General features: G+C 45.1%; 10 non-coding genes across 10 annotated transcripts; all 10 read left to right on the plus strand.

Annotated features, from left to right (window-relative positions):
* Window positions 1–808: 808 nt before the first annotated feature.
* On the plus strand, window positions 809–999 carry LOC141237535 (U2 spliceosomal RNA). The gene has a single exon (XR_012303068.1). It is a non-coding gene; the product is annotated as a U2 spliceosomal RNA (small nuclear RNA).
* A 1,120-nt stretch (window positions 1,000–2,119) lies between these two features.
* Window positions 2,120–2,310, plus strand: LOC141237537 (U2 spliceosomal RNA). Its single transcript, XR_012303069.1, has one exon. It is a non-coding gene; the product is annotated as a U2 spliceosomal RNA (small nuclear RNA).
* A 1,119-nt stretch (window positions 2,311–3,429) lies between these two features.
* Window positions 3,430–3,620, plus strand: LOC141237538 (U2 spliceosomal RNA). Its single transcript, XR_012303070.1, has one exon. It is a non-coding gene; the product is annotated as a U2 spliceosomal RNA (small nuclear RNA).
* A 1,121-nt stretch (window positions 3,621–4,741) lies between these two features.
* LOC141237539 (U2 spliceosomal RNA) lies at window positions 4,742–4,932 on the plus strand. Its single transcript, XR_012303071.1, has one exon. It is a non-coding gene; the product is annotated as a U2 spliceosomal RNA (small nuclear RNA).
* A 1,121-nt stretch (window positions 4,933–6,053) lies between these two features.
* Window positions 6,054–6,244, plus strand: LOC141237541 (U2 spliceosomal RNA). The gene has a single exon (XR_012303073.1). It is a non-coding gene; the product is annotated as a U2 spliceosomal RNA (small nuclear RNA).
* A 1,122-nt stretch (window positions 6,245–7,366) lies between these two features.
* On the plus strand, window positions 7,367–7,557 carry LOC141237927 (U2 spliceosomal RNA). The gene has a single exon (XR_012303447.1). It is a non-coding gene; the product is annotated as a U2 spliceosomal RNA (small nuclear RNA).
* Window positions 7,558–8,676: 1,119 nt separating this feature from the next.
* LOC141237542 (U2 spliceosomal RNA) lies at window positions 8,677–8,867 on the plus strand. Its single transcript, XR_012303074.1, has one exon. It is a non-coding gene; the product is annotated as a U2 spliceosomal RNA (small nuclear RNA).
* Window positions 8,868–9,983: 1,116 nt separating this feature from the next.
* On the plus strand, window positions 9,984–10,174 carry LOC141237918 (U2 spliceosomal RNA). The gene has a single exon (XR_012303439.1). It is a non-coding gene; the product is annotated as a U2 spliceosomal RNA (small nuclear RNA).
* Window positions 10,175–11,298: 1,124 nt separating this feature from the next.
* LOC141237935 (U2 spliceosomal RNA) lies at window positions 11,299–11,489 on the plus strand. Its single transcript, XR_012303455.1, has one exon. It is a non-coding gene; the product is annotated as a U2 spliceosomal RNA (small nuclear RNA).
* Window positions 11,490–12,610: 1,121 nt separating this feature from the next.
* Window positions 12,611–12,801, plus strand: LOC141237543 (U2 spliceosomal RNA). Its single transcript, XR_012303075.1, has one exon. It is a non-coding gene; the product is annotated as a U2 spliceosomal RNA (small nuclear RNA).
* Window positions 12,802–13,044: the final 243 nt, after the last annotated feature.

The following is a 13,044-nucleotide window of genomic DNA, read 5'->3' on the forward strand; positions in this document are numbered from 1 at the left end:
AGATAAGCTGCACAATATAATTGACCTTTCAGTATATTGTTGCACACACACCATCTATTTAGCAAATGCCCTTGTTATCAACAGCAGCCTTTTAAACTCACCTGAGCTAACAGGTATGTGAGCTGGTTACTCTGCTGCGCTTAAAATTTCTTTTTTGGTTTGCTACAATGCCTTTTCTGAAACGTTGTCTCCCTCTGCTGGAACACTGACTTCTTTCATTTAATGCCTGCAGACTATAAAAGAGAAACCAACCCAAAAAGTTTGGTTGATTAGTCTGTGGCATTCTTTTAAACTGTTGCTTATGGCGGTCTCTGTGAGCTTCTCAGTGACATTCAGCCATCCAGGTATCCCGCCTGCAGTAGACGGAATGTGGCAATGGAACGCTGGCTGCGCGTGTCATAATAGGCTCTGAGCCTTTATATACCTGCGCACAGCAGCAGCCACCTTCAGTCTGCTGCTGGACAGCCAGCAGCAGCAGCAGCAGGAGAGGTAATTAATCAGCAACCCTCCTGCTAAGGGTAGACAGCTGCTCGTTCCACCCCCCCCCCGCCTTAATTGGTTCTCCTCCCTTCCAACGGTGTTGAGGCGGGTGGGAACAGCCGGGGGTTGAGGGTACTGTGCTAAAAGAGGTGGAGTTATGCAGATCTAAAACGCGTGGATTGCAGCAGCAGCAAGCCGAAAAGTGCAGGCATGTGAGGGATCTAGAGGTTGACAGCATGTCTTCTTAACGGGAGTCCAGGTGGCCATCTCCACAAATGGACTTTTCAGAATCCTTGGGTGGCACCGTAGTCGGAAACCAATTCTGGTTATCGCTTCTCGGCCTTTTGGCTAAGATCAAGTGTAGTATCTGTTCTTATCAGTTTAATATCTGATACGTCCCCTATCTGGGGACCATATATTAAATGGATTTTTAGAACAGGGAGATGGAAAAAGAGCTTGCTCTGTCCACTCCACGCATTGACCTGGTATTGCAGTATCTCCAGGACCGGTGCACCCCTTCTTTAATGCAGTTTCTAAAATCAGAAAGAATTGAATTCAATGCTTTTTGTTCATTTTGCTTGTTTGTCGGATTTTGGGATGGACTCTTTGGCTTTACTTTTCTTCTCCTCATTGGATTTTTCATGTTAAAAGTTGCAGAAGCCAGATGACAAGCTCATTTTGGTTCAACTTCAGCAACTGTGCATTGCATTGCCATGTAATGTAATGTAATGCAATGCTATCTATCTAGCTCTCCCTCTATACTTCCTTTTGGATAAACAGACATATTAGGCAAGCATTTTGGAGCTTTCACCTAAATAACTACAGGTGGTGAGATAAGCTGCACAATATAATTTACCTTTCAGTATATTGTTGCACACACACCATCTATTTAGCAAATGCCCTTGTTATCAACAGCAGCCTTTTAAACTCACCTGAGCTAACAGGTATGTGAGCTGGTTACTCTGCTGCGCTTAAAATTTCTTTTTTGGTTTGCTACAATGCCTTTTCTGAAACGTTGTCTCCCTCTGCTGGAACACTGACTTCTTTCATTTAATGCCTGCAGACTATAAAAGAGAAACCAACCCAAAAAGTTTGGTTGATTAGTCTGTGGCATTCTTTTAAACTGTTGCTTATGGCGGTCTCTGTGAGCTTCTCAGTGACATTCAGCCATCCAGGTATCCCGCCTGCAGTAGACGGAATGTGGCAATGGAACGCTGGCTGCGCGTGTCATAATAGGCTCTGAGCCTTTATATACCTGCGCACAGCAGCAGCCACCTTCAGTCTGCTGCTGGACAGCCAGCAGCAGCAGCAGCAGGAGAGGTAATTAATCAGCAACCCTCCTGCTAAGGGTAGACAGCTGCTCGTTCCACCCCCCCCCCGCCTTAATTGGTTCTCCTCCCTTCCAACGGTGTTGAGGCGGGTGGGAACAGCCGGGGGTTGAGGGTACTGTGCTAAAAGAGGTGGAGTTATGCAGATCTAAAACGCGTGGATTGCAGCAGCAGCAAGCCGAAAAGTGCAGGCATGTGAGGGATCTAGAGGTTGACAGCATGTCTTCTTAACGGGAGTCCAGGTGGCCATCTCCACAAATGGACTTTTCAGAATCCTTGGGTGGCACCGTAGTCGGAAACCAATTCTGGTTATCGCTTCTCGGCCTTTTGGCTAAGATCAAGTGTAGTATCTGTTCTTATCAGTTTAATATCTGATACGTCCCCTATCTGGGGACCATATATTAAATGGATTTTTAGAACAGGGAGATGGAAAAAGAGCTTGCTCTGTCCACTCCACGCATTGACCTGGTATTGCAGTATCTCCAGGACCGGTGCACCCCTTCTTTAATGCAGTTTCTAAAATCAGAAAGAATTGAATTCAATGCTTTTTGTTCATTTTGCTTGTTTGTCGGATTTTGGGATGGACTCTTTGGCTTTGCTTTTCTTCTCCTCATTGGATTTTTCATGTTAAAAGTTGCAGAAGCCAGATGACAAGCTCATTTTGGTTCAACTTCAGCAACTGTGCATTGCATTGCCATGTAATGTAATGTAATGCAATGCTATCTATCTAGCTCTCCCTCTATACTTCCTTTTGGATAAACAGACATATTAGGCAAGCATTTTGGAGCTTTCACCTAAATAACTACAGGTGGTGAGATAAGCTGCACAATATAATTGACCTTTCAGTATATTGTTGCACACACACCATCTATTTAGCAAATGCCCTTGTTATCAACAGCAGCCTTTTAAACTCACCTGAGCTAACAGGTATGTGAGCTGGTTACTCTGCTGCGCTTAAAATTTCTTTTTTGGTTTGCTACAATGCCTTTTCTGAAACGTTGTCTCCCTCTGCTGGAACACTGACTTCTTTCATTTAATGCCTGCAGACTATAAAAGAGAAACCACCCAAAAAGTTTGGTTGATTAGTCTGTGGCATTCTTTTAAACTGTTGCTTATGGCGGTCTCTGTGAGCTTCTCAGTGACATTCAGCCATCCAGGTATCCCGCCTGCAGTAGACGGAATGTGGCAATGGAACGCTGGCTGCGCGTGTCATAATAGGCTCTGAGCCTTTATATACCTGCGCACAGCAGCAGCCACCTTCAGTCTGCTGCTGGACAGCCAGCAGCAGCAGCAGCAGGAGAGGTAATTAATCAGCAACCCTCCTGCTAAGGGTAGACAGCTGCTCGTTCCACCCCCCCCCCGCCTTAATTGGTTCTCCTCCCTTCCAACGGTGTTGAGGCAGGTGGGAACAGCCGGGGGTTGAGGGTACTGTGCTAAAAGAGGTGGAGTTATGCAGATCTAAAACGCGTGGATTGCAGCAGCAGCAAGCCGAAAAGTGCAGGCATGTGAGGGATCTAGAGGTTGACAGCATGTCTTCTTAACGGGAGTCCAGGTGGCCATCTCCACAAATGGACTTTTCAGAATCCTTGGGTGGCACCGTAGTCGGAAACCAATTCTGGTTATCGCTTCTCGGCCTTTTGGCTAAGATCAAGTGTAGTATCTGTTCTTATCAGTTTAATATCTGATACGTCCCCTATCTGGGGACCATATATTAAATGGATTTTTAGAACAGGGAGATGGAAAAAGAGCTTGCTCTGTCCACTCCACGCATTGACCTGGTATTGCAGTATCTCCAGGACCGGTGCACCCCTTCTTTAATGCAGTTTCTAAAATCAGAAAGAATTGAATTCAATGCTTTTTGTTCATTTTGCTTGTTTGTCGGATTTTGGGATGGACTCTTTGGCTTTGCTTTTCTTCTCCTCATTGGATTTTTCATGTTAAAAGTTGCAGAAGCCAGATGACAAGCTCATTTTGGTTCAACTTCAGCAACTGTGCATTGCATTGCCATGTAATGTAATGTAATGCAATGCTATCTATCTAGCTCTCCCTCTATACTTCCTTTTGGATAAACAGACATATTAGGCAAGCATTTTGGAGCTTTCACCTAAATAACTACAGGTGGTGAGATAAGCTGCACAATATAATTGACCTTTCAGTATATTGTTGCACACACACCATCTATTTAGCAAATGCCCTTGTTATCAACAGCAGCCTTTTAAACTCACCTGAGCTAACAGGTATGTGAGCTGGTTACTCTGCTGCGCTTAAAATTTCTTTTTTGGTTTGCTACAATGCCTTTTCTGAAACGTTGTCTCCCTCTGCTGGAACACTGACTTCTTTCATTTAATGCCTGCAGACTATAAAAGAGAAACCAACCCAAAAAGTTTGGTTGATTAGTCTGTGGCATTCTTTTAAACTGTTGCTTATGGCGGTCTCTGTGAGCTTCTCAGTGACATTCAGCCATCCAGGTATCCCGCCTGCAGTAGACGGAATGTGGCAATGGAACGCTGGCTGCGCGTGTCATAATAGGCTCTGAGCCTTTATATACCTGCGCACAGCAGCAGCCACCTTCAGTCTGCTGCTGGACAGCCAGCAGCAGCAGCAGCAGGAGAGGTAATTAATCAGCAACCCTCCTGCTAAGGGTAGACAGCTGCTCGTTCCACCCCCCCCCCCGCCTTAATTGGTTCTCCTCCCTTCCAACGGTGTTGAGGCGGGTGGGAACAGCCGGGGGTTGAGGGTACTGTGCTAAAAGAGGTGGAGTTATGCAGATCTAAAACGCGTGGATTGCAGCAGCAGCAAGCCGAAAAGTGCAGGCATGTGAGGGATCTAGAGGTTGACAGCATGTCTTCTTAACGGGAGTCCAGGTGGCCATCTCCACAAATGGACTTTTCAGAATCCTTGGGTGGCACCGTAGTCGGAAACCAATTCTGGTTATCGCTTCTCGGCCTTTTGGCTAAGATCAAGTGTAGTATCTGTTCTTATCAGTTTAATATCTGATACGTCCCCTATCTGGGGACCATATATTAAATGGATTTTTAGAACAGGGAGATGGAAAAAGAGCTTGCTCTGTCCACTCCACGCATTGACCTGGTATTGCAGTATCTCCAGGACCGGTGCACCCCTTCTTTAATGCAGTTTCTAAAATCAGAAAGAATTGAATTCAATGCTTTTTGTTCATTTTGCTTGTTTGTCGGATTTTGGGATGGACTTTTTGGCTTTGCTTTTCTTCTCCTCATTGGATTTTTCATGTTAAAAGTTGCAGAAGCCAGATGACAAGCTCATTTTGGTTCAACTTCAGCAACTGTGCATTGCATTGCCATGTAATGTAATGTAATGCAATGCTATCTATCTAGCTCTCCCTCTATACTTCCTTTTGGATAAACAGACATATTAGGCAAGCATTTTGGAGCTTTCACCTAAATAACTACAGGTGGTGAGATAAGCTGCACAATATAATTGACCTTTCAGTATATTGTTGCACACACACCATCTATTTAGCAAATGCCCTTGTTATCAACAGCAGCCTTTTAAACTCACCTGAGCTAACAGGTATGTGAGCTGGTTACTCTGCTGCGCTTAAAATTTATTTTTTGGTTTGCTACAATGCCTTTTCTGAAACGTTGTCTCCCTCTGCTGGAACACTGACTTCTTTCATTTAATGCCTGCAGACTATAAAAGAGAAACCAACCCAAAAAGTTTGGTTGATTAGTCTGTGGCATTCTTTTAAACTGTTGCTTATGGCGGTCTCTGTGAGCTTCTCAGTGACATTCAGCCATCCAGGTATCCCGCCTGCAGTAGACGGAATGTGGCAATGGAACGCTGGCTGCGCGTGTCATAATAGGCTCTGAGCCTTTATATACCTGCGCACAGCAGCAGCCACCTTCAGTCTGCTGCTGGACAGCCAGCAGCAGCAGCAGCAGGAGAGGTAATTAATCAGCAACCCTCCTGCTAAGGGTAGACAGCTGCTCGTTCCACCCCCCCCCCCGCCTTAATTGGTTCTCCTCCCTTCCAACGGTGTTGAGGCGGGTGGGAACAGCCGGGGGTTGAGGGTACTGTGCTAAAAGAGGTGGAGTTATGCAGATCTAAAACGCGTGGATTGCAGCAGCAGCAAGCCGAAAAGTGCAGGCATGTGAGGGATCTAGAGGTTGACAGCATGTCTTCTTAACGGGAGTCCAGGTGGCCATCTCCACAAATGGACTTTTCAGAATCCTTGGGTGGCACCGTAGTCGGAAACCAATTCTGGTTATCGCTTCTCGGCCTTTTGGCTAAGATCAAGTGTAGTATCTGTTCTTATCAGTTTAATATCTGATACGTCCCCTATCTGGGGACCATATATTAAATGGATTTTTAGAACAGGGAGATGGAAAAAGAGCTTGCTCTGTCCACTCCACGCATTGACCTGGTATTGCAGTATCTCCAGGACCGGTGCACCCCTTCTTTAATGCAGTTTCTAAAATCAGAAAGAATTGAATTCAATGCTTTTTGTTCATTTTGCTTGTTTGTCGGATTTTGGGATGGACTCTTTGGCTTTGCTTTTCTTCTCCTCATTGGATTTTTCATGTTAAAAGTTGCAGAAGCCAGATGACAAGCTCATTTTGGTTCAACTTCAGCAACTGTGCATTGCATTGCCATGTAATGTAATGTAATGCAATGCTATCTATCTACCTCTCCCTCTATACTTCCTTTTGGATAAACAGACATATTAGGCAAGCATTTTGGAGCTTTCATCTAAATAACTACAGGTGGTGAGATAAGCTGCACAATATAATTGACCTTTCAGTATATTGTTGCACACACACCATCTATTTAGCAAATGCCCTTGTTATCAACAGCAGCCTTTTAAACTCACCTGAGCTAACAGGTATGTGAGCTGGTTACTCTGCTGCGCTTAAAATTTCTTTTTTGGTTTGCTACAATGCCTTTTCTGAAACGTTGTCTCCCTCTGCTGGAACACTGACTTCTTTCATTTAATGCCTGCAGACTATAAAAGAGAAACCAACCCAAAAAGTTTGGTTGATTAGTCTGTGGCATTCTTTTAAACTGTTGCTTATGGCGGTCTCTGTGAGCTTCTCAGTGACATTCAGCCATCCAGGTATCCCGCCTGCAGTAGACGGAATGTGGCAATGGAACGCTGGCTGCGCGTGTCATAATAGGCTCTGAGCCTTTATATACCTGCGCACAGCAGCAGCCACCTTCAGTCTGCTGCTGGACAGCCAGCAGCAGCAGCAGCAGGAGAGGTAATTAATCAGCAACCCTCCTGCTAAGGGTAGACAGCTGCTCGTTCCACACCCCCCCCCCGCCTTAATTGGTTCATCTCCCTTCCAACGGTGTTGAGGCGGGTGGGAACAGCCGGGGGTAGAGGGTACTGTGCTAAAAGAGGTGGAGTTATGCAGATCTAAAACGCGTGGATTGCAGCAGCAGCAAGCCGAAAAGTGCAGGCATGTGAGGGATCTAGAGGTTGACAGCATGTCTTCTTAACGGGAGTCCAGGTGGCCATCTCCACAAATGGACTTTTCAGAATCCTTGGGTGGCACCGTAGTCGGAAACCAATTCTGGTTATCGCTTCTCGGCCTTTTGGCTAAGATCAAGTGTAGTATCTGTTCTTATCAGTTTAATATCTGATACGTCCCCTATCTGGGGACCATATATTAAATGGATTTTTAGAACAGGGAGATGGAAAAAGAGCTTGCTCTGTCCACTCCACGCATTGACCTGATATTGCAGTATCTCCAGGACCGGTGCACCCCTTCTTTAATGCAGTTTCTAAAATCAGAAAGAATTGAATTCAATGCTTTTTGTTCATTTTGCTTGTTTGTCGGATTTTGGGATGGACTCTTTGGCTTTGCTTTTCTTCTCCTCATTGGATTTTTCATGTTAAAAGTTGCAGAAGCCAGATGACAAGCTCATTTTGGTTCAACTTCAGCAACTGTGCATTGCATTGCCATGTAATGTAATGTAATGCAATGCTATCTATCTAGCTCTCCCTCTATACTTCCTTTTGGATAAACAGACATATTAGGCAAGCATTTTGGAGCTTTCACCTAAATAACTACAGGTGGTGAGATAAGCTGCACAATATAATTGACCTTTCAGTATATTGTTGCACACACACCATCTATTTAGCAAATGCCCTTGTTATCAACAGCAGCCTTTTAAACTCACCTGAGCTAACAGGTATGTGAGCTGGTTACTCTGCTGCGCTTAAAATTTCTTTTTTGGTTTGCTACAATGCCTTTTCTGAAACGTTGTCTCCCTCTGCTGGAACACTGACTTCTTTCATTTAATGCCTGCAGACTATAAAAGAGAAACCAACCCAAAAAGTTTGGTTGATTAGTCTGTGGCATTCTTTTAAACTGTTGCTTATGGCGGTCTCTGTGAGCTTCTCAGTGACATTCAGCCATCCAGGTATCCCGCCTGCAGTAGACGGAATGTGGCAATGGAACGCTGGCTGCGCGTGTCATAATAGGCTCTGAGCCTTTATATACCTGCGCACAGCAGCAGCCACCTTCAGTCTGCTGCTGGACAGCCAGCAGCAGCAGCAGCAGGAGAGGTAATTAATCAGCAACCCTCCTGCTAAGGGTAGACAGCTGCTCGTTCCACCCCCCCCCGCCTTAATTGGTTCTCCTCCCTTCCAACGGTGTTGAGGCGGGTGGGAACAGCCGGGGGTTGAGGGTACTGTGCTAAAAGAGGTGGAGTTATGCAGATCTAAAACGCGTGGATTGCAGCAGCAGCAAGCCGAAAAGTGCAGGCATGTGAGGGATCTAGAGGTTGACAGCATGTCTTCTTAACGGGAGTCCAGGTGGCCATCTCCACAAATGGACTTTTCAGAATCCTTGGGTGGCACCGTAGTCGGAAACCAATTCTGGTTATCGCTTCTCGGCCTTTTGGCTAAGATCAAGTGTAGTATCTGTTCTTATCAGTTTAATATCTGATACGTCCCCTATCTGGGGACCATATATTAAATGGATTTTTAGAACAGGGAGATGGAAAAAGAGCTTGCTCTGTCCACTCCACGCATTGACCTGGTATTGCAGTATCTCCAGGACCGGTGCACCCCTTCTTTAATGCAGTTTCTAAAATCAGAAAGAATTGAATTCAATGCTTTTTGTTCATTTTGCTTGTTTGTCGGATTTTGGGATGGACTCTTTGGCTTTGCTTTTCTTCTCCTCATTGGATTTTTCATGTTAAAAGTTGCAGAAGCCAGATGACAAGCTCATTTTGGTTCAACTTCAGCAACTGTGCATTGCATTGCCATGTAATGTAATGTAATGCAATGCTATCTATCTAGCTCTCCCTCTATACTTCCTTTTGGATAAACAGACATATTAGGCAAGCATTTTGGAGCTTTCACCTAAATAGCTACAGGTGGTGAGATAAGCTGCACAATATAATTGACCTTTCAGTATATTGTTGCACACACACCATCTATTTAGCAAATGCCCTTGTTATCAACAGCAGCCTTTTAAACTCACCTGAGCTAACAGGTATGTGAGCTGGTTACTCTGCTGCGCTTAAAATTTCTTTTTTGGTTTGCTACAATGCCTTTTCTGAAACGTTGTCTCCCTCTGCTGGAACACTGACTTCTTTCATTTAATGCCTGCAGACTATAAAAGAGAAACCAACCCAAAAAGTTTGGTTGATTAGTCTGTGGCATTCTTTTAAACTGTTGCTTATGGCGGTCTCTGTGAGCTTCTCAGTGACATTCAGCCATCCAGGTATCCCGCCTGCAGTAGACGGAATGTGGCAATGGAACGCTGGCTGCGCGTGTCATAATAGGCTCTGAGCCTTTATATACCTGCGCACAGCAGCAGCCACCTTCAGTCTGCTGCTGGACAGCCAGCAGCAGCAGGAGAGGTAATTAATCAGCAACCCTCCTGCTAAGGGTAGACAGCTGCTCGTTCCACCCCCCCCCCTCGCCTTAATTGGTTCTCCTCCCTTCCAACGGTGTTGAGGCGGGTGGGAACAGCCGGGGGTTGAGGGTACTGTGCTAAAAGAGGTGGAGTTATGCAGATCTAAAACGCGTGGATTGCAGCAGCAGCAAGCCGAAAAGTGCAGGCATGTGAGGGATCTAGAGGTTGACAGCATGTCTTCTTAACGGGAGTCCAGGTGGCCATCTCCACAAATGGACTTTTCAGAATCCTTGGGTGGCACCGTAGTCGGAAACCAATTCTGGTTATCGCTTCTCGGCCTTTTGGCTAAGATCAAGTGTAGTATCTGTTCTTATCAGTTTAATATCTGATACGTCCCATATCTGGGGACCATATATTAAATGGATTTTTAGAACAGGGAGATGAAAAAAGAGCTTGCTCTGTCCACTCCACGCATTGACCTGGTATTGCAGTATCTCCAGGACCGGTGCACCCCTTCTTTAATGCAGTTTCTAAAATCAGAAAGAATTGAATTCAATGCTTTTTGTTCATTTTGCTTGTTTGTCGGATTTTGGGATGGACTCTTTGGCTTTGCTTTTCTTCTCCTCATTGGATTTTTCATGTTAAAAGTTGCAGAAGCCAGATGACAAGCTCATTTTGGTTCAACTTCAGCAACTGTGCATTGCATTGCCATGTAATGTAATGTAATGCAATGCTATCTATCTAGCTCTCCCTCTATACTTCCTTTTGGATAAACAGACATATTAGGCAAGCATTTTGGAGCTTTCACCTAAATAACTACAGGTGGTGAGATAAGCTGCACAATATAACTGACCTTTCAGTATATTGTTGCACACACACCATCTATTTAGCAAATGCCCTTGTTATCAACAGCAGCCTTTTAAACTCACCTGAGCTAACAGGTATGTGAGCTGGTTACTCTGCTGCGCTTAAAATTTCTTTTTTGGTTTGCTACAATGCCTTTTCTGAAACGTTGTCTCCCTCTGCTGGAACACTGACTTCTTTCATTTAATGCCTGCAGACTATAAAAGAGAAACCAACCCAAAAAGTTTGGTTGATTAGTCTGTGGCATTCTTTTAAACTGTTGCTTATGGCGGTCTCTGTGAGCTTCTCAGTGACATTCAGCCATCCAGGTATCCCGCCTGCAGTAGACGGAATGTGGCAATGGAACGCTGGCTGCGCGTGTCATAATAGGCTCTGAGCCTTTATATACCTGCGCACAGCAGCAGCCACCTTCAGTCTGCTGCTGGACAGCCAGCAGCAGCAGCAGCAGGAGAGGTAATTAATCAGCAACCCTCCTGCTAAGGGTAGACAGCTGCTCGTTCCACCCCCCCCCCCCCCGCCTTAATTGGTTCTCCTCCCTTCCAACGGTGTTGAGGCGGGTGGGAACAGCCGGGGGTTGAGGGTACTGTGCTAAAAGAGGTGGAGTTATGCAGATCTAAAACGCGTGGATTGCAGCAGCAGCAAGCCGAAAAGTGCAGGCATGTGAGGGATCTAGAGGTTGACAGCATGTCTTCTTAACGGGAGTCCAGGTGGCCATCTCCACAAATGGACTTTTCAGAATCCTTGGGTGGCACCGTAGTCGGAAACCAATTCTGGTTATCGCTTCTCGGCCTTTTGGCTAAGATCAAGTGTAGTATCTGTTCTTATCAGTTTAATATCTGATACGTCCCCTATCTTGGGACCATATATTAAATGGATTTTTAGAACAGGGAGATGGAAAAAGAGCTTGCTCTGTCCACTCCACGCATTGACCTGGTATTGCAGTATCTCCAGGACCGGTGCACCCCTTCTTTAATGCAGTTTCTAAAATCAGAAAGAATTGAATTCAATGCTTTTTGTTCATTTTGCTTGTTTGTCGGATTTTGGGATGGACTCTTTGGCTTTGCTTTTCTTCTCCTCATTGGATTTTTCATGTTAAAAGTTGCAGAAGCCAGATGACAAGCTCATTTTGGTTCAACTTCAGCAACTGTGCATTGCATTGCCATGTAATGTAATGTAATGCAATGCTATCTATCTAGCTCTCCCTCTATACTTCCTTTTGGATAAACAGACATATTAGGCAAGCATTTTGGAGCTTTCACCTAAATAACTACAGGTGGTGAGATAAGCTGCACAATATAATTGACCTTTCAGTATATTGTTGCACATACACCATCTATTTAGCAAATGCCCTTGTTATCAACAGCAGCCTTTTAAACTCACCTGAGCTAACAGGTATGTGAGCTGGTTACTCTGCTGCGCTTAAAATTTCTTTTTTGGTTTGCTACAATGCCTTTTCTGAAACGTTGTCTCCCTCTGCTGGAACACTGACTTCTTTCATTTAATGCCTGCAGACTATAAAAGAGAAACCAACCCAAAAAGTTTGGTTGATTAGTCTGTGGCATTCTTTTAAACTGTTGCTTATGGCGGTCTCTGTGAGCTTCTCAGTGACATTCAGCCATCCAGGTATCCCGCCTGCAGTAGACGGAATGTGGCAATGGAACGCTGGCTGCGCGTGTCATAATAGGCTCTGAGCCTTTATATACCTGCGCACAGCAGCAGCCACCTTCAGTCTGCTGCTGGACAGCCAGCAGCAGCAGCAGCAGGAGAGGTAATTAATCAGCAACCCTCCTGCTAAGGGTAGACAGCTGCTCGTTCCACCCCCCCCCCCGCCTTAATTGGTTCTCCTCCCTTCCAACGGTGTTGAGGCGGGTGGGAACAGCCGGGGGTTGAGGGTACTGTGCTAAAAGAGGTGGAGTTATGCAGATCTAAAACGCGTGGATTGCAGCAGCAGCAAGCCGAAAAGTGCAGGCATGTGAGGGATCTAGAGGTTGACAGCATGTCTTCTTAACGGGAGTCCAGGTGGCCATCTCCACAAATGGACTTTTCAGAATCCTTGGGTGGCACCGTAGTCGGAAACCAATTCTGGTTATCGCTTCTCGGCCTTTTGGCTAAGATCAAGTGTAGTATCTGTTCTTATCAGTTTAATATCTGATACGTCCCCTATCTGGGGACCATATATTAAATGGATTTTTAGAACAGGGAGATGGAAAAAGAGCTTGCTCTGTCCACTCCACGCATTGACCTGGTATTGCAGTATCTCCAGGACCGGTGCACCCCTTCTTTAATGCAGTTTCTAAAATCAGAAAGAATTGAATTCAATGATTTTTGTTCATTTTGCTTGTTTGTCGGATTTTGGGATGGACTCTTTGGCTTTGCTTTTCTTCTCCTCATTGGATTTTTCATGTTAAAAGTTGCAGAAGCCAGATGACAAGCTCATTTTGGTTCAACTTCAGCAACTGTGCATTGCATTGCCATGTAATGTAATGTAATGCAATGCTATCTATCTAGCTCTCCCTCTATAC

This window comes from Phyllobates terribilis, unplaced genomic scaffold (genome assembly GCF_046119375.1).
Source record: "Phyllobates terribilis strain yellow unplaced genomic scaffold, ASM4611937v1 Scaffold_734__1_contigs__length_741531, whole genome shotgun sequence".
In the NCBI taxonomy this organism is placed as follows: Eukaryota; Metazoa; Chordata; class Amphibia; order Anura; family Dendrobatidae; genus Phyllobates; species Phyllobates terribilis.